A 21,047-nucleotide genomic window follows, 5' to 3' on the forward strand; every position below is an offset into this window, starting at 1 on the left:
ATTTTCCCTAACATATTTGGGATTGCAGTATGCAAAACTGGGCTGTCAGAGGATGAGCTGATATTCTTTGCATGCCTATGGAGTTTCTCACAGAAGTGTGGCTGCTGTATCTTGTTCCTGCCTTTGCTGCTTTAAGCCAGTATTCTTTTTTTTTTTCTTTTTTTCTTTTTCTTTTTTTCTCCCAGGTTTGGACTATGAGCGGATTGCACTAGGTTCAGCTTGTTTTCCTCTATTGTATTGCATTTTTCTCTTCTGCACCTTTATACCTTTTCTATACTTCATACACATTAGTGTACTGGGTCTGGCTGGGATTGAGTTAACTTTCCCTGCAGGGGCCTATATAAGGGTTGTACTCTGCACTTGTAGCTAGAACAGCCAACTTGTAGCTATCACACCAATAGTTTATTTTATTTTATTTTATTTTATTTTATTTTATTTTATTTTATTTTATTTTATTTATTTTATTTTATTTTATTTTATTTTATTTTATTTTATTTTATTTTATTTTATTTTATTTATTTATTTTATTTTATTTTATTTTATTTTATTTTATTTTATTTTATTTTATTTTATTTTATTTTATTTTATTTTATTTTATTTTATTTTATTTATTTTATTTTATTTTATTTTATTTTATTTTATTTTATTTTATTTTATTTTATTTTACTTTATTTATTTTATTTATTTATTTTATTTTATTATTTTATTTTATTTTATTTATTTTATTTATTTTATTTTATTTTATTTTATTTTATTTTATTTTATTTTATTTTATTTTATTTTATTTTATTTTATTTTATTTATTTTATTTTATTTTATTTTATTTTATTTTATTTTATTTTATTTTATTTTTATTTTTATTTTATTTATTTATTTATTTATTTTTATTTTAAATTTCTGAACAGGGCTGGCACAGCATCCAGACTTCCTCCAAACTCCCCAGAGCCAGCAGGCAGGGGGTGGGCAAGAGGTGGGGAGGGGACAGCACCAGGGCAGCTGACCTAAACCGACCCAAGGGATATTGCACAGCATGTAGTGTCACAGTCTGCAGTAATAGGTGGGGAAGGAGAATGAGTTGGGCGGAGGGTGTCTCTGCATGAAGACATCTGTCCTCCCAAACCACCACTATATGTACTGAGGCCCTGTTTCCGAGGATGGGCCCAAGCATCGCTCATTGGTGGGAATTAGAGAATAATTGTTTTTCCTTCTTCCCCTGTTGTTTCCATGCGGCTCTTGCTTGTTTTCTTCCTCTTCCTTTTCACTTTAATTAAATTATCCTTATCTCCCCTCTCCCCCTCCCTTTTTTCCATCCTTTCCATCGTACTCTCTTCTCCCCCTTTCTATGAGGAGGGGGAGTGAGAGAGCAGTTGTACTGGAGTTCAGCTGCCCAGCAGGGTAAAAACAGCACAATTAGTTAGGCTGCAACATTTGAATCCATGTGTAATCAAGAGTGAATCAGATGTTACCGGTTATTTCGTTCAAACCGCCTGCACTCCAGTCAAGATCTCAAACTGCATGCAGTAAGTTTGTTCTTATACGAACCTAGACATGAGTTCAATATGGTACTCTGAAAATAGAAAATAAGACGAAACTAAGGAGATGAAAGGGGAAAAGTGATCTCATTTTCCTTCCAATCTTTTCTATTTGATTTCATTTAAAAGAGTTTTTTTTTATTTGTTTGTTTGTTTTGTTTTAAACTCCTCATTAAGTTTAGCGTCATCCTAACAATCAGACAAGGTACAATTTTACGGAAAAAAATTAAAAGTAGGCTGAGATAAATAATAGTCCCTAAACTCAATGATCTTCTCCTTCTACCTCCCTCCCCCGCAACATTAGCAATCGAAGATAAACTGTTCAGTAAAGACTTTCTCCATAAATACAACTGAGATTTAATCAACATAATTATCATTACTGGACTAAATACAAGTTCAAGTATATAAGAATTCTCCAGATTCTTCTGTTTCCTTTCTTAACTGACATTCCTGTCACCCCCTCTTAACAACTAACTCTTTTCAAGCCTGTGCAGATCTAATTCTGTTTGTCCGTTGTTCTCCCTGAACAGCGTTTTGTTCAAGCTCGTGAAATCCAATTTCAGTTCTGCTAACGAGAACACGGAGAGCATCCTTCCCCTCTCATCCCCTGCCCCTGTTCTGGAGAGGGTTGGAGATAAAATCATTCTAGCGTTATGTTATGGACTTCAAATACAATGCCCTACCTTCAGTGGCTTGCTTCCCTGGATCGCTGATACCCATTCCAAAGCAATTTCTGGAAGTCTTTACACGTCCTCAAATTGTCAAGATCCTAGTTTGTCATGAAACAATTTCCTAGTTGTGAAAGCCTTCTCTGTGTGGATCTATTACTAGAGTGCAAACCTGCGAAAGCTAATAAAAATAACAACATTTTCTAGGCTAACAAAGTGTTAATGAATCAGATTTATCTAAATGTGCATCTCTTAAAACTTCAGGAATCATCAAGTTCTATTCCGATCTTACCTAATGCAATGTATATGAACTTTAGGTACGTTTCAGATTGGAGAGAAGAAAAAACAACTGCATAGCACTTACATTTTAAAGTTTAGTGACAAAATCAATGGTTTAACTCCTACGAAAACAGTCAAAACTTTAAAATGGTGACTAGAAAATGGTGACCGATTTGGTAACCCTTAAAAAGGATGCTCAGAAAACTGTAAGCACAGAACTGTGGAAAATCAAGTCCTTTAAGACTGCCAACCTTAGATGTCCATAAATGACTAAGCTCTGCGAGTTAATCTTCAAAAGCTTGTACTTAGGTTGTATTTTATTCTCTACTCATTTAAGTTGAAGCATTACCAAGTTTCGGTAGATAAAATCCAATTATTTTCCCATTCCTACTACAAATAACTGTTACTACTTCCAAACGAGCCACAACAATATCAGTTCTTTTATAACGATGAACAAACCCCCTGCCATGGGCAGAGACACCTCCCACCAGACCAGGTTGCTCAAAGCCCCTTCCAGCCTGGCCTTGAACACCTCCAGGGATGGGGCATCCACAGCTTCTCTGGGCAGCCTGTGCCAGTGCCTCACCACCCTCACGGTAAGGAATTTCCTCCTTATAGCTAATCCAATTCTACCCTCTTTTATTTTAAAACCATTATTCCTTGTTCTGTCACTACACTCCCTGACAAAGAGTCCCTCCCCAGCCTTCCTGCAGGCCCCTTCAGGTACTGGCAGGCCGCTGTAAGGTCTCCCTGGAGCCTTCTCTTCTCCAGGCTGAACCACCCCAACTCCCTCAGCCTGTCTTCACAGGAGAGGTGCTCCAGCCCCTTGATCCGTCCTTGGGGCCCTCCTCTGGACTCACTGTAATACTTCTGTGTCCTTCTTGTGCTGGGAGCCCCAGAGCTGAAGGCAGTGCTCCAGGTGGGGTCTCACGAGAGCAGAGCAGAGGGGGAGAATCACCTCCCTCGCCCTGCTGGCCACCCGGCTTTTGATGCAGCCCAGGATACAGCTGGCTTTCTGTGCCTTAAGCACACATTGCTGGCTCATGTTGAGCTTCTCATCAACCAACACCCCCAGGGCCTTCTCCTCAGGGCTGCCCTCAACCCATTCTCCACCCAGCCCATATCTGTGCTTGGGAGTGCCCTGGCCCAGGTGCAGGACCTTGCACTTGGCCTTGTTGAACTCCATGAGGTTCTCACCGGCCCACCTCTTGAGCCAGGTTCCCCTGGCTGGCATCCCTTCCCTCCAGTGTGTCGGCCACGCCACACAACTTGGTGTCATCAGAAGACTTACTGCGGGTGCACTTGATCCCACTGTCCAGGGCACTGACAAAGATGTTAAAAAGCAGTGGTCCCAATATTGGCCCCTGGGGAACACCACTCAGTACTGTTCTCCACTTGGACATTGACTGCAATTCTTTGAGCGCAACCATCCAGCCAATTCCTTACCCGGCAAGTGGTCCAACATTTCTATAAATATAAATATTTTAAATATACATAGTTTCATCATTTCTGAACTCTGTTCTCTTGCTTTTCAGGGATGCCTCTCCAAAGCACTTGATTTCTCAGCGCCCTCATGAATGTTAGCTCAGAAATCACAGCACGGGTTGTTACTGCCTGGCGATGTAGAGTGTTCCCCTTGTGAGCATTCATCCTACTATGAAGGTGACATTCCCTTTCTGAGTCTTCTGTAATTAAAATGCTGTTACTTAGACTTTCTCAACTTGCCCTCAGAAGTCATCATTAGGAAGAGCATCCTCGGTGCATGCAGCATGCCGACATTACCCAGTCTTTTACTCTCTATGGCTAAGTACCTGGAGCTTGACCGTTAGAGAAAACCATTACATGGATGTGAGAACAGTTGCTTCTCCTTCCTTCTGAGAAATGAAATACAAACTCGATCTGAGATTCCACCATAAAAATGTATATAGGAATAATAATAAAAAGACACAGGAGAACTGTAAAAGGTTTATTATACAAACAATTATTTTCAAAACAATCGGACTATGAACTATGAACAGCTAGGAACAACTAGGAACAACTAGGGACAACTAGGGACCTGTAACTGGGTGCCGCTCTCCCCACTGTCTCCAAAGGGTCCTGCACTAGGGTTCCAGCCCATCGCCTGCAGCTGCCTTGTTTGGGCTGCAGGTGCAAGTTGGGCAGTGTGGGGCTGCTGAGGGCTGCCAGTCGGGTGGATTCGGCATGGCCGTGGCAGAGGCTGCTGCCGGCCCAAGAATTGCAAATGGACGGAAGGGAGGTATGGTGGCCCAGGGAATCCGTGGAGCTGGCGCGTTTTGGTGCGTAGGTGCCGAGCCGGCTCCCATGAGAGGCAGAAAGTAGTGCCGTGTGGGAGTAGGAGAGGCAGATGGGCTCGGGCTGCTGCGTGGTGGCAGCTGGGAGGAGGCTGGAGGCTGTTGCTCGTCCCTGCCTGCTGCCTCTGCAGCGGGGCCTGGCAGGGAGGGAGCATCCACGCCTGAGGCTGGATGGGCACCGCTAGCCTGGGGGGTGGCTTTTGCCTGGCGCTTTGGGAGTGGGGGCCCTGCGGGGGCTGCTGTCTGCGTGTGCTCTGCTGGAGCTGCTGCCATCCCGTCCTTCTCCTCCCCGGCATCTGCTCCCCACCCATGCTGGATGCCTGGGCTGCTGCTGGGGCAGTTTCCATACAGAGCCGCCTGCGTTGCGTGGGCAGCCGTGGCTTTCCTCTTCAGAGCAACACGGCGCTTGCAGTTGACGAGCAGGTGGGGAGAATCTCTCTTGAAGTTGGGGTTGTGGTAGAGGAGTAACTAAAAAATGCAAAGGAGGAAAGTTAGTTGCTAACATTTTCCAAAAATAATAAAAAATAATTGATCAAGAAACCCAGATACCATAACTTTTCAGATGCTTCTGGGTAGAACTAACAGGTAGGTAACGCTACACTGCTAATATGCATCCCACGGTTGAAAAAAGAATTCACCTATGGCACAGCAAGATTTCTTGCGAATATATTCAACTGAGTAGACTCATCATAGCCTGATTTATTTATCTTTCCATTCCATGAATTTGAAATCCTTGAGTATAACCCAATTATATTGTCTCCACATTTCTACCACTCATCAACGCCACCTGAAAAATACCTCCACACCAGCCTGAGAAAGACATTAAATTTAGAACATTTACTGTCATCCTCATCTGCTGTATTGCCAAGGCCTACGCCCATATCTCCCACTAGACTATTGTGAGTGTTGGTTCGTGTGTGGAGCAAGTGATGTACCTTCCTGTGAGCAGAAAACGCATCTTCTTCTGCAAGGAATTCAGGAAGTGAGGCAGATCTTTGGAAGTCCTGTTGCATTTTGGTAAATCCGTACAGGTTAAGCTGACGGATGAAACTTTTCATACGCCCAGTCTCAAAAATTTTCTGAGGCCCGCTCCTTCCCAGCACTTCCACTTTAAATATTTCTTCATCAATCACAATGCAGTTTCCACAGTGACCCCACCAAATGGTCTTAAAGTCGTTGCTTTCAACTAGTTGCCACAGTTTCTCTGGGAAACTGAGGAAGGAGAAGACGTTGGCTTTGACAGCGCTCTCCTCAGAAGAACTGCAGGGTTTGCTCTCACAGTTATCAGTGGAAGCCGGCCAATCCATTTCTTCCTTTACTGATGCTGCAGCACCATCACAAGCTGCTCCTCTGTGCTGTCCCAGAGGCTCAGCAGAAGGGGACTCTGAGGATTCAACCAGCTTGTCTGGAGCAGAAACAGGTGAAGTTTCTGCTGGAAGCGGCTCCCTCTTAATTTCTTTTATCTCATTTTCACTGAAGTTTCCGCCTGAAGCCATTTCAGTGGCCAGCTTAGTCTTCGTCCTGCCACTCAGCGAGCGAGACCCAGCTGGTCTGTCTGGGCGTTGTGGTGGGAGATGCTCGAGCATCACCATGACACCCACCCGTCATCAGAGTGACATCACAGTGGAACAGCCAGATGTTGCTGTCCAGCACTTGCTGCTGGTGCTGTACCACGGGTGTTTCGACTCAAAAGAAGCACATAAAGCCGTGTTTAAAGGGGATCGCTTCTTCCCTAGACCTTGCTTCCCCTTCCCTGTGTGATAGCTCTCTTCTGGCCTCCTTGATGTCCCTGTGCGTTTTCCATCTGGGGAGGGAAATCAGTTTCCCAAGCAATGTTAACTAAAGAATGTAGCAATCTCTTCCTAGTTTGCTGCCACTTCCTGTAAATGCTCCGTGATTTGCACAGCACTGCTTTTGCAAGGGAGTAGCTATGTACCCAGGTGATGCTCCTTGAGGTCAGCAGTCTCCCAGAGGCTGCTCTGCAGGTCCAACCAGAATAAAACCTATATAGATTTTGCTAATGACATAAAATGGTAGATGTACAAGCCCTTGTTTCTTTGATTTGGTTCTTATGCTTTGATTCGACAGTTGAGAAATTTAGAAAGCAACTCAACAAAAGCAGTGATGTTCTCCAAGCCTTTTCAATCACACCCCTCTCTACAGGGTCAAGTGGGTTTCTTTTTGTAAAGGAACGGTTCGATGTGGACGTAGTGTCTGGATGCGGGACTGGAATGCACACTAAGTTTGCAGATTGTACCAAATATGAGGCGATGTTAACTCCCTTGAGTATAGACAGGCCTTGTGGGGAGATCTTGACAAGTTAGAGTGCCGGGCAATCAGTGCTGTATGGAATTTAACAGCAATAAGTGATGGATTCTTCCCCTAGGTGGGGGCAACATTGCCTATACATACAGAGTGGGGGATGAGCAGCCCTGCAGAAAGGGATCTGGGCATTGTGGTCAGTGGCAAGTTGAATATGTATCAACAGTGTACCCTGCAGCCAGGAGGGCCACCCGTGCCCTGGGGTGCATCAGGCAAAGCATCACTAGCCGGTTGAGGGAAAGCATTGTCCTGCTCTGCTCTGCTCTGCTCTGCACTGATGTGGCTTCACCTGAAGCACTGTGTGCAGTTTTGGGTGCCACAAAATAAGAAGTACACAGAGCTATTAGAGAGTGTCCAAAGGAAACTATGAAAATGGTAAAAGGTCTGGAGGGCAAGACATATGAGGAGCGGCTGAGGTCCCTTGGTTTGCTCAGCCCAGAGCAGAGCAGGCTGAGGGGAGACCTCCTGGCGGCCTGCAGCTCCCTCCCGAGGGGAGCGGAGGGGCAGGCGCTGAGCTCTGCTGTCTGCTGAGCTCTGCTCTCTGCTGTCTGTCACCCATCATATAATATGATGGGTGAACAACTGGCTGGTGGATTGTGCCAAAAGGGTTGTAGCAAAGGGGGTTATGTCAGTCTGGTGACCTGTCACTAGCGGGGTTCCGCAGGGCTCTGTTCTAGGGCCACCTCTCTGCATGTTTTTAAAAACGATCTGCACGCAGGACTCAAATGCATACTAAGTAAATCTCCAGACAACACTAAATCAGGAGAAGCTGCTGACTCCGCTGAGGGTAGAGAGGCCTTGCTGAGGTATCTGGACAAGTTAGAGGGCCGGGCCATCACCAAGCGCATGAAGTTCAACAAGAGGAGGTGTCGGACCCTGCACCTGGGACAGGGCAACCTTGGCTCTTTGTACAGGCTGTAGGACAAGAGGCTGGAGAGCAGCCCCGCAGAAAGGGATCTGGGGGTTCTGGTCAGCAGCAAGTTGAATATAAGTCACCAGCATGCCAACTGTATGCTGGGGTGCAGCAGGCACAGCGCTGCTAGACGGTCGAGGGAAGTGCATGTCCCGCTCTGCTCGTCTTGGGGTGTGTGCTCTACTCCTGCGCCTGACCTAAGTCTTGCTCAGGCTTACAAGCCACAGTAGGCCTCGACAGGACTGTTCTTCACACGCTGGAGTTAAAGAACGTGTTAGGGAATCTGAGTTTGACTACGAGTCAATTGCGTTATCTTACAAATTCACTGTCGGGAGACTCTTCTCTCTGCTGACCAGCGATAGGACCTTAGGGAATGGCATAAGGCCACGTCAGGGGAGATTCAGGTTGGATATTAGGGAAAGGTTTTTCACAAAGCATCAGACACACATTTACCCACTTCTCCTCCATGCGTACATTTTGTGTGTGTGGCTGGTTTGATGATCTATTTATTTATTTACTTATTTTCCCTAACATATTTGGGATTGCAGTATGCAAAACTGGGCTGTCAGAGGATGAGCTGATATTCTTTGCATGCCTATGGAGTTTCTCACAGAAGTGTGGCTGCTGTATCTTGTTCCTGCCTTTGCTGCTTTAAACCAGTATTCTTTTTTTTTTTCTTTTTTTCTTTTTCTTTTTTTCTCCCAGGTTTGGACTATGAGCGGATTGCACTAGGTTCAGCTTGTTTTCCTCTATTGTATTGCATTTTTCTCTTCTGCACCTTTATACCTTTTCTATACTTCATACACATTAGTGTACTGGGTCTGGCTGGGATTGAGTTAACTTTCCCTGCAGGGGCCTATATAAGGGTTGTACTCTGCACTTGTAGCTAGAACAGCCAACTTGTAGCTATCACACCAATAGTTTATTTTATTTTATTTTATTTTATTTTATTTATTTTATTTTATTTTATTTTATTTTATTTTATTTTATTTTATTTATTTATTTTATTTTATTTTACTTTATTTTATTTTATTTTATATTATTTTATTTTGTTTATTTTATTTTATTTTTTTTTATTTTATTTTATTTTACTTTATTTATTTTATTTATTTATTTTATTTTATTATTTTATTTTATTTTATTTATTTTATTTATTTTATTTTATTTTATTTTATTTTATTTATTTTATTTTATTTTATTTTATTTTATTTTATTTTATTTTATTTTATTTTTATTTTTATTTTATTTATTTATTTATTTATTTTTATTTTAAATTTCTGAACAGGGCTGGCACAGCATCCAGACTTCCTCCAAACTCCCCAGAGCCAGCAGGCAGGGGGTGGGCAAGAGGTGGGGAGGGGACAGCACCAGGGCAGCTGACCTAAACCGACCCAAGGGATATTGCACAGCATGTAGTGTCACAGTCTGCAGTAATAGGTGGGGAAGGAGAATGGGTTGGGCGGAGGGTGTCTCTGCATGAAGATATCTGTCCTCCCAAACCACCACTATATGTACTGAGGCCCTGTTTCCGAGGATGGGCCCAAGCATCGCTCATTGGTGGGAATTAGAGAATAATTGTTTTTCCTTCTTCCCCTGTTGTTTCCATGCGGCTCTTGCTTGTTTTCTTCCTCTTCCTTTTCACTTTAATTAAATTATCCTTATCTCCCCTCTCCCCCTCCCTTTTTTCCATCCTTTCCATCGTACTCTCTTCTCCCCCTTTCTATGAGGAGGGGGAGTGAGAGAGCAGTTGTACTGGAGTTCAGCTGCCCAGCAGGGTAAAAACAGCACAATTAGTTAGGCTGCAACATTTGAATCCATGTGTAATCAAGAGTGAATCAGATGTTACCGGTTATTTCGTTCAAACCGCCTGCACTCCAGTCAAGATCTCAAACTGCATGCAGTAAGTTTGTTCTTATACGAACCTAGACATGAGTTCAATATGGTACTCTGAAAATAGAAAATAAGACGAAACTAAGGAGATGAAAGGGGAAAAGTGATCTCATTTTCCTTCCAATCTTTTCTATTTGATTTCATTTAAAAGAGTTTTTTTTTATTTGTTTGTTTGTTTTGTTTTAAACTCCTCATTAAGTTTAGCGTCATCCTAACAATCAGACAAGGTACAATTTTACGGAAAAAAATTAAAAGTAGGCTGAGATAAATAATAGTCCCTAAACTCAATGATCTTCTCCTTCTACCTCCCTCCCCCGCAACATTAGCAATCGAAGATAAACTGTTCAGTAAAGACTTTCTCCATAAATACAACTGAGATTTAATCAACATAATTATCATTACTGGACTAAATACAAGTTCAAGTATATAAGAATTCTCCAGATTCTTCTGTTTCCTTTCTTAACTGACATTCCTGTCACCCCCTCTTAACAACTAACTCTTTTCAAGCCTGTGCAGATCTAATTCTGTTTGTCCGTTGTTCTCCCTGAACAGCGTTTTGTTCAAGCTCGTGAAATCCAATTTCAGTTCTGCTAACGAGAACACGGAGAGCATCCTTCCCCTCTCATCCCCTGCCCCTGTTCTGGAGAGGGTTGGAGATAAAATCATTCTAGCGTTATGTTATGGACTTCAAATACAATGCCCTACCTTCAGTGGCTTGCTTCCCTGGATCGCTGATACCCATTCCAAAGCAATTTCTGGAAGTCTTTACACGTCCTCAAATTGTCAAGATCCTAGTTTGTCATGAAACAATTTCCTAGTTGTGAAAGCCTTCTCTGTGTGGATCTATTACTAGAGTGCAAACCTGCGAAAGCTAATAAAAATAACAACATTTTCTAGGCTAACAAAGTGTTAATGAATCAGATTTATCTAAATGTGCATCTCTTAAAACTTCAGGAATCATCAAGTTCTATTCCGATCTTACCTAATGCAATGTATATGAACTTTAGGTACGTTTCAGAGTGGAGAGAAGAAAAAACAACTGCATAGCACTTACATTTTAAAGTTTAGTGACAAAATCAGTGGTTTAACTCCTACGAAAACAGTCAAAACTTTAAAATGGTGACTAGAAAATGGTGACCGATTTGGTAACCCTTAAAAAGGATGCTCAGAAAACTGTAAGCACAGAACTGTGGAAAATCAAGTCCTTTAAGACTGCCAACCTTAGATGTCCATAAATGACTAAGCTCTGCGAGTTAATCTTCAAAAGCTTGTACTTAGGGTGTATTTTATTCTCTACTCATTTAAGTTGAAGCATTACCAAGTTTCGGTAGATAAAATCCAATTATTTTCCCATTCCTACTACAAATAACTGTTATTACTTCCAAACGAGCCACAACAATATCAGTTCTTTTATAACGATGAACAAACCCCCTGCCATGGGCAGAGACACCTCCCACCAGACCAGGTTGCTCAAAGCCCCTTCCAGCCTGGCCTTGAACACCTCCAGGGATGGGGCATCCACAGCTTCTCTGGGCAGCCTGTGCCAGTGCCTCACCACCCTCACGGTAAGGAATTTCCTCCTTATAGCTAATCCAATTCTACCCTCTTTTATTTTAAAACCATTATTCCTTGTTCTGTCACTACACTCCCTGACAAAGAGTCCCTCCCCAGCCTTCCTGCAGGCCCCTTCAGGTACTGGCAGGCCGCTGTAAGGTCTCCCTGGAGCCTTCTCTTCTCCAGGCTGAACCACCCCAACTCCCTCAGCCTGTCTTCACAGGAGAGGTGCTCCAGCCCCTTGATCCGTCCTTGGGGCCCTCCTCTGGACTCACTGTAATACTTCTGTGTCCTTCTTGTGCTGGGAGCCCCAGAGCTGAAGGCAGTGCTCCAGGTGGGGTCTCACGAGAGCAGAGCAGAGGGGGAGAATCACCTCCCTCGCCCTGCTGGCCACCCGGCTTTTGATGCAGCCCAGGATACAGCTGGCTTTCTGTGCCTTAAGCACACATTGCTGGCTCATGTTGAGCTTCTCATCAACCAACACCCCCAGGGCCTTCTCCTCAGGGCTGCCCTCAACCCATTCTCCACCCAGCCCATATCTGTGCTTGGGAGTGCCCTGGCCCAGGTGCAGGACCTTGCACTTGGCCTTGTTGAACTCCATGAGGTTCTCACCGGCCCACCTCTTGAGCCAGGTTCCCCTGGCTGGCATCCCTTCCCTCCAGTGTGTCGGCCACGCCACACAACTTGGTGTCATCAGAAGACTTACTGCGGGTGCACTTGATCCCACTGTCCAGGGCACTGACAAAGATGTTAAAAAGCAGTGGTCCCAATATTGGCCCCTGGGGAACACCACTCAGTACTGTTCTCCACTTGGACATTGACTGCAATTCTTTGAGCGCAACCATCCAGCCAATTCCTTACCCGGCAAGTGGTCCAACATTTCTATAAATATAAATATTTTAAATATACATAGTTTCATCATTTCTGAACTCTGTTCTCTTGCTTTTCAGGGATGCCTCTCCAAAGCACTTGATTTCTCAGCGCCCTCATGAATGTTAGCTCAGAAATCACAGCACAGGTTGTTACTGCCTGGCGATGTAGAGTGTTCCCCTTGTGAGCATTCATCCTACTATGAAGGTGACATTCCCTTTCTGAGTCTTCTGTAATTAAAATGCTGTTATTTAGACTTTCTCAACTTGCCCTCAGAAGTCATCATTAGGAAGAGCATCCTCGGTGCATGCAGCATGCCGACATTACCCAGTCTTTTACTCTCTATGGCTAAGTACCTGGAGCTTGACCGTTAGAGAAAACCATTACATGGATGTGAGAACAGTTGCTTCTCCTTCCTTCTGAGAAATGAAATACAAACTCGATCTGAGATTCCACCATAAAAATGTATATAGGAATAATAATAAAAAGACACAGGAGAACTGTAAAAGGTTTATTATACAAACAATTATTTTCAAAACAATCGGACTATGAACTATGAACAGCTAGGAACAACTAGGAACAACTAGGGACAACTAGGAACCTGTAACTGGGTGCCGCTCTCCCCACTGTCTCCAAAGGGTCCTGCACTAGGGTTCCAGCCCATCGCCTGCAGCTGCCTTGTTTGGGCTGCAGGTGCAAGTTGGGCAGTGTGGGGCTGCTGAGGGCTGCCAGTCGGGTGGATTCGGCATGGCCGTGGCAGAGGCTGCTGCCGGCCCAAGAATTGCAAATGGACGGAAGGGAGGTATGGTGGCCCAGGGAATCCGTGGAGCTGGCGCGTTTTGGTGCGTAGGTGCCGAGCCGGCTCCCATGAGAGGCAGAAAGTAGTGCCGTGTGGGAGTAGGAGAGGCAGATGGGCTCGGGCTGCTGCGTGGTGGCAGCTGGGAGGAGGCTGGAGGCTGTTGCTCGTCCCTGCCTGCTGCCTCTGCAGCGGGGCCTGGCAGGGAGGGAGCATCCACGCCTGAGGCTGGATGGGCACCGCTAGCCTGGGGGGTGGCTTTTGCCTGGCGCTTTGGGAGTGGGGGCCCTGCGGGGGCTGCTGTCTGCGTGTGCTCTGCTGGAGCTGCTGCCATCCCGTCCTTCTCCTCCCCGGCATCTGCTCCCCACCCATGCTGGATGCCTGGGCTGCTGCTGGGGCAGTTTCCATACAGAGCCGCCTGCGTTGCGTGGGCAGCCGTGGCTTTCCTCTTCAGAGCAACACGGCGCTTGCAGTTGACGAGCAGGTGGGGAGAATCTCTCTTGAAGTTGGGGTTGTGGTAGAGGAGTAACTAAAAAATGCAAAGGAGGAAAGTTAGTTGCTAACATTTTCCAAAAATAATAAAAAATAATTGATCAAGAAACCCAGATACCATAACTTTTCAGATGCTTCTGGGTAGAACTAACAGGTAGGTAACGCTACACTGCTAATATGCATCCCACGGTTGAAAAAAGAATTCACCTATGGCACAGCAAGATTTCTTGCGAATATATTCAACTGAGTAGACTCATCATAGCCTGATTTATTTATCTTTCCATTCCATGAATTTGAAATCCTTGAGTATAACCCAATTATATTGTCTCCACATTTCTACCACTCATCAACGCCACCTGAAAAATACCTCCACACCAGCCTGAGAAAGACATTAAATTTAGAACATTTACTGTCATCCTCATCTGCTGTATTGCCAAGGCCTACGCCCATATCTCCCACTAGACTATTGTGAGTGTTGGTTCGTGTGTGGAGCAAGTGATGTACCTTCCTGTGAGCAGAAAACGCATCTTCTTCTGCAAGGAATTCAGGAAGTGAGGCAGATCTTTGGAAGTCCTGTTGCATTTTGGTAAATCCGTACAGGTTAAGCTGACGGATGAAACTTTTCATACGCCCAGTCTCAAAAATTTTCTGAGGCCCGCTCCTTCCCAGCACTTCCACTTTAAATATTTCTTCATCAATCACAATGCAGTTTCCACAGTGACCCCACCAAATGGTCTTAAAGTCGTTGCTTTCAACTAGTTGCCACAGTTTCTCTGGGAAACTGAGGAAGGAGAAGACGTTGGCTTTGACAGCGCTCTCCTCAGAAGAACTGCAGGGTTTGCTCTCACAGTTATCAGTGGAAGCCGGCCAATCCATTTCTTCCTTTACTGATGCTGCAGCACCATCACAAGCTGCTCCTCTGTGCTGTCCCAGAGGCTCAGCAGAAGGGGACTCTGAGGATTCAACCAGCTTGTCTGGAGCAGAAACAGGTGAAGTTTCTGCTGGAAGCGGCTCCCTCTTAATTTCTTTTATCTCATTTTCACTGAAGTTTCCGCCTGAAGCCATTTCAGTGGCCAGCTTAGTCTTCGTCCTGCCACTCAGCGAGCGAGACCCAGCTGGTCTGTCTGGGCGTTGTGGTGGGAGATGCTCGAGCATCACCATGACACCCACCCGTCATCAGAGTGACATCACAGTGGAACAGCCAGATGTTGCTGTCCAGCACTTGCTGCTGGTGCTGTACCACGGGTGTTTCGACTCAAAAGAAGCACATAAAGCCGTGTTTAAAGGGGATCGCTTCTTCCCTAGACCTTGCTTCCCCTTCCCTGTGTGATAGCTCTCTTCTGGCCTCCTTGATGTCCCTGTGCGTTTTCCATCTGGGGAGGGAAATCAGTTTCCCAAGCAATGTTAACTAAAGAATGTAGCAATCTCTTCCTAGTTTGCTGCCACTTCCTGTAAATGCTCCGTGATTTGCACAGCACTGCTTTTGCAAGGGAGTAGCTATGTACCCAGGTGATGCTCCTTGAGGTCAGCAGTCTCCCAGAGGCTGCTCTGCAGGTCCAACCAGAATAAAACCTATATAGATTTTGCTAATGACATAAAATGGTAGATGTACAAGCCCTTGTTTCTTTGATTTGGTTCTTATGCTTTGATTCGACAGTTGAGAAATTTAGAAAGCAACTCAACAAAAGCAGTGATGTTCTCCAAGCCTTTTCAATCACACCCCTCTCCCCTCTCTACAGGGTCAAGTGGGTTTCTTTTTGTAAAGGAACGGTTCGATGTGGACGTAGTGTCTGGATGCAGGACTGGAATGCACACTAAGTTTGCAGATTGTACCAAATATGAGGCGATGTTAACTCCCTTGAGTATAGACAGGCCTTGTGGGGAGATCTTGACAAGTTAGAGTGCCGGGCAATCAGTGCTGTATGGAATTTAACAGCAATAAGTGATGGATTCTTCCCCTAGGTGGGGGCAACATTGCCTATACATACAGAGTGGGGGATGAGCAGCCCTGCAGAAAGGGATCTGGGCATTGTGGTCAGTGGCAAGTTGAATATGTATCAACAGTGTACCCTGCAGCCAGGAGGGCCACCCGTACCCTGGGGTGCATCAGGCAAAGCATCACTAGCCGGTTGAGGGAAAGCATTGTCCTGCTCTGCTCTGCTCTGCTCTGCACTGATGTGGCTTCACCTGAAGCACTGTGTGCAGTTTTGGGTGCCACAAAATAAGAAGTACACAGAGCTATTAGAGAGTGTCCAAAGGAAACTATGAAAATGGTAAAAGGTCTGGAGGGCAAGACATATGAGGAGCGGCTGAGGTCCCTTGGTTTGCTCAGCCCAGAGCAGAGCAGGCTGAGGGGAGACCTCCTGGCGGCCTGCAGCTCCCTCCCGAGGGGAGCGGAGGGGCAGGCGCTGAGCTCTGCTGTCTGCTGAGCTCTGCTCTCTGCTGTCTGTCACCCATCATATAATATGATGGGTGAACAACTGGCTGGTGGATTGTGCCAAAAGGGTTGTAGCAAAGGGGGTTATGTCAGTCTGGTGACCTGTCACTAGCGGGGTTCCGCAGGGCTCTGTTCTAGGGCCACCTCTCTGCATGTTTTTAAAAACGATCTGCACGCAGGACTCAAATGCATACTAAGTAAATCTCCAGACAACACTAAATCAGGAGAAGCTGCTGACTCCGCTGAGGGTAGAGAGGCCTTGCTGAGGTATCTGGACAAGTTAGAGGGCCGGGCCATCACCAAGCGCATGAAGTTCAACAAGAGGAGGTGTCGGACCCTGCACCTGGGACAGGGCAACCTTGGCTCTTTGTACAGGCTGTAGGACAAGAGGCTGGAGAGCAGCCCCGCAGAAAGGGATCTGGGGGTTCTGGTCAGCAGCAAGTTGAATATAAGTCACCAGCATGCCAACTGTATGCTGGGGTGCAGCAGGCACAGCGCTGCTAGACGGTCGAGGGAAGTGCATGTCCCGTTCTGCTCGTCTTGGGGTGTGTGCTCTACTCCTGCGCCTGACCTAAGTCTTGCTCAGGCTTACAAGCCACAGTAGGCCTCGACAGGACTGTTCTTCACACACTGGAGTTAAAGAACGTGTTAGGGAATCTGAGTTTGACTACGAGTCAATTGCGTTATCTTACAAATTCACTGTCGGGAGACTCTTCTCTCTGCTGACCAGCGATAGGACCTTAGGGAATGGCATAAGGCCACGTCAGGGGAGATTCAGGTTGGATATTAGGGAAAGGTTTTTCACAAAGCATCAGACACACATTTACCCACTTCTCCTCCATGCGTACATTTTGTGTGTGTGGCTGGTTTGATGATCTATTTATTTATTTACTTATTTTCCCTAACATATTTGGGATTGCAGTATGCAAAACTGGGCTGTCAGAGGATGAGCTGATATTCTTTGCATACCTATGGAATTTCTCACAGAAGTGTGGCTGCTGTATCTTGTTCCTGCCTTTGCTGCTTTAAACCAGTATTCTTTTTTTTTTTCTTTTTTTCTTTTTCTTTTTTTCTCCCAGGTTTGGACTATGAGCGGATTGCACTAGGTTCAGCTTGTTTTCCTCTATTGTATTGCATTTTTCTCTTCTGCACCTTTATACCTTTTCTATACTTCATACACATTAGTGTACTGGGTCTGGCTGGGATTGAGTTAACTTTCCCTGCAGGGGCCTATATAAGGGTTGTACTCTGCACTTGTAGCTAGAACAGCCAACTTGTAGCTATCACACCAATAGTTTATTTTATTTTATTTTATTTTATTTTATTTTATTTTATTTTATTTTATTTATTTTATTTTATTTTATTTTATTTTATTTTATTTTATTTTATTTTATTTTATTTTATTTTATTTATTTATTTTATTTTATTTTATTTTATTTTATTTTATTTTATTTTATTTTATTTTATTTTATTTTATTTATTTTATTTTATTTTATTTTATTTTATTTTACTTTATTTATTTTATTTATTTATTTTATTTTATTATTTTATTTTATTTTATTTATTTTATTTATTTTATTTTATTTTATTTTATTTTATTTTATTTTATTTATTTTATTTTATTTTATTTTATTTTATTTTATTTTATTTTATTTTATTTTATTTTTATTTTTATTTTATTTATTTATTTATTTATTTATTTTTATTTTAAATTTCTGAACAGGGCTGGCACAGCATCCAGACTTCCTCCAAACTCCCCAGAGCCAGCAGGCAGGGGGTGGGCAAGAGGTGGGGAGGGGACAGCACCAGGGCAGCTGACCTAAACCGACCCAAGGGATATTGCACAGCATGTAGTGTCACAGTCTGCAGTAATAGGTGGGGAAGGAGAATGGGTTGGGCGGAGGGTGTCTCTGCATGAAGACATCTGTCCTCCCAAACCACCACTATATGTACTGAGGCCCTGTTTCCGAGGATGGGCCCAAGCATCGCTCATTGGTGGGAATTAGAGAATAATTGTTTTTCCTTCTTCCCCTGTTGTTTCCATGCGGCTCTTGCTTGTTTTCTTCCTCTTCCTTTTCACTTTAATTAAATTATCCTTATCTCCCCTCTCCCCCTCCCTTTTTTCCATCCTTTCCATCGTACTCTCTTCTCCCCCTTTCTATGAGGAGGGGGAGTGAGAGAGCAGTTGTACTGGAGTTCAGCTGCCCAGCAGGGTAAAAACAGCACAATTAGTTAGGCTGCAACATTTGAATCCATGTGTAATCAAGAGTGAATCAGATGTTACCGGTTATTTCGTTCAAACCGCCTGCACTCCAGTCAAGATCTCAAACTGCATGCAGTAAGTTTGTTCTTATACGAACCTAGACATGAGTTCAATATGGTACTCTGAAAATAGAAAATAAGACGAAACTAAGGAGATGAAAGGGGAAAAGTGATCTCATTTTCCTTCCAATCTTTTCTATTTGATTTCATTTAAAAGAGTTTTTTTTTATTTGTTTGTTTGTTTTGTTTTAAACTCCTCATTAAGTTTAGCGTCATCCTAACAATCAGACAAGGTACAATTTTACGGAAAAAAATTAAAAGTAGGCTGAGATAAATAATAGTCCCTAAACTCAATGATCTTCTCCTTCTACCTCCCTCCCCCGCAACATTAGCAATCGAAGATAAACTGTTCAGTAAAGACTTTCTCCATAAATACAACTGAGATTTAATCAACATAATTATCATTACTGGACTAAATACAAGTTCAAGTATATAAGAATTCTCCAGATTCTTCTGTTTCCTTTCTTAACTGACATTCCTGTCACCCCCTCTTAACAACTAACTCTTTTCCAGCCTGTGCAGATCTAATTCTGTTTGTCCGTTGTTCTCCCTGAACAGCGTTTTGTTCAAGCTCATGAAATCCAATTTCAGTTCTGCTAACGAGAACACGGAGAGCATCCTTCCCCTCTCATCCCCTGCCCCTGTTCTGGAGAGGGTTGGAGATAAAATCATTCTAGCGTTATGTTATGGACTTCAAATACAATGCCCTACCTTCAGTGGCTTGCTTCCCTGGATCGCTGATACCCATTCCAAAGCAATTTCTGGAAGTCTTTACACGTCCTCAAATTGTCAAGATCCTAGTTTGTCATGAAACAATTTCCTAGTTGTGAAAGCCTTCTCTGTGTGGATCTATTACTAGAGTGCAAACCTGCGAAAGCTAATAAAAATAACAACATTTTCTAGGCTAACAAAGTGTTAATGAATCAGATTTATCTAAATGTGCATCTCTTAAAACTTCAGGAATCATCAAGTTCTATTCCGATCTTACCTAATGCAATGTATATGAACTTTAGGTACGTTTCAGATTGGAGAGAAGAAAAAACAACTGCATAGCACTTACATTTTAAAGTTTAGTGACAAAATCAGTGGTTTAACTCCTACGAAAACAGTCAAAACTTTAAAATGGTGACTAGAAAATGGTGACCGATTTGGTAACCCTTAAAAAGGATGCTCAGAAAACTGTAAGCACAGAACTGTGGAAAATCAAGTCCTTTAAGACTGCCAACCTTAGATGTCCATAAATGACTAAGCTCTGCGAGTTAATCTTCAAAAGCTTGTACTTAGGTTGTATTTTATTCTCTACTCATTTAAGTTGAAGCATTACCAAGTTTCGGTAGATAAAATCCAATTATTTTCCCATTCCTACTACAAATAACTGTTATTACTTCCAAACGAGCCACAACAATATCAGTTCTTTTATAACGATGAACAAACCCCCTGCCATGGGCAGGGACACCTCCCACCAGACCAGGTTGCTCAAAGCCCCTTCCAGCCTGGCCTTGAACACCTCCAGGGATGGGGCATCCACAGCTTCTCTGGGCAGCCTGTGCCAGTGCCTCACCACCCTCACGGTAAGGAATTTCCTCCTTATAGCTAATCCAATTCTACCCTCTTTTATTTTAAAACCATTATTCCTTGTTCTGTCACTACACTCCCTGACAAAGAGTCCCTCCCCAGCCTTCCTGCAGGCCCCTTCAGGTACTGGCAGGCCGCTGTAAGGTCTCCCTGGAGCCTTCTCTTCTCCAGGCTGAACCACCCCAACTCCCTCAGCCTGTCTTCACAGGAGAGGTGCTCCAGCCCCTTGATCCGTCCTTGGGGCCCTCCTCTGGACTCACTGTAACACTTCTGTATCCTTCTTGTGCTGGGAGCCCCAGAGCTGAAGGCAGTGCTCCAGGTGGGGTCTCACGAGAGCAGAGCAGAGGGGGAGAATCACCTCCCTCGCCCTGCTGGCCACCCGGCTTTTGATGCAGCCCAGGATACAGCTGGCTTTCTGTGCCTTAAGCACACATTGCTGGCTCATGTTGAGCTTCTCATCAACCAACACCCCCAGGGCCTTCTCCTCAGGGCTGCCCTCAACCCATTCTCCACCCAGCCCATATCTGTGCTTGGGAGTGCCCTGGCCCAGGTGCAGGACCTTGCACTTGGCCTTGTTGAACTCCATGAGGTTCTCACCGGCCCACCTCTTGAGCCAGGTTCCCCTGGCTGGCATCCCTTCCCTCCAGTGTGTCGGCCACGCCACACAACTTGGTGTCATCAGAAGACTTACTGCGGGTGCACTTGATCCCACTGTCCAGGGCACTGACAAAGATGTTAAAAAGCAGTGGTCCCAATATTGGCCCCTGGGGAACACCACTCAGTACTGTTCTCCACTTGGACATTGACTGCAATTCTTTGAGCGCAACCATCCAGCCAATTCCTTACCCGGCAAGTGGTCCAACATTTCTATAAATATAAATATTTTAAATATACATAGTTTCATCATTTCTGAACTCTGTTCTCTTGCTTTTCAGGGATGCCTCTCCAAAGCACTTGATTTCTCAGCGCCCTCATGAATGTTAGCTCAGAAATCACAGCACAGGTTGTTACTGCCTGGCGATGTAGAGTGTTCCCCTTGTGAGCATTCATCCTACTATGAAGGTGACATTCCCTTTCTGAGTCTT

This window comes from Anser brachyrhynchus, assembly GCF_964034855.1.
Source record: "Anser brachyrhynchus genome assembly, chromosome: 1".
NCBI classification, from domain to species: Eukaryota; Metazoa; Chordata; class Aves; order Anseriformes; family Anatidae; genus Anser; species Anser brachyrhynchus.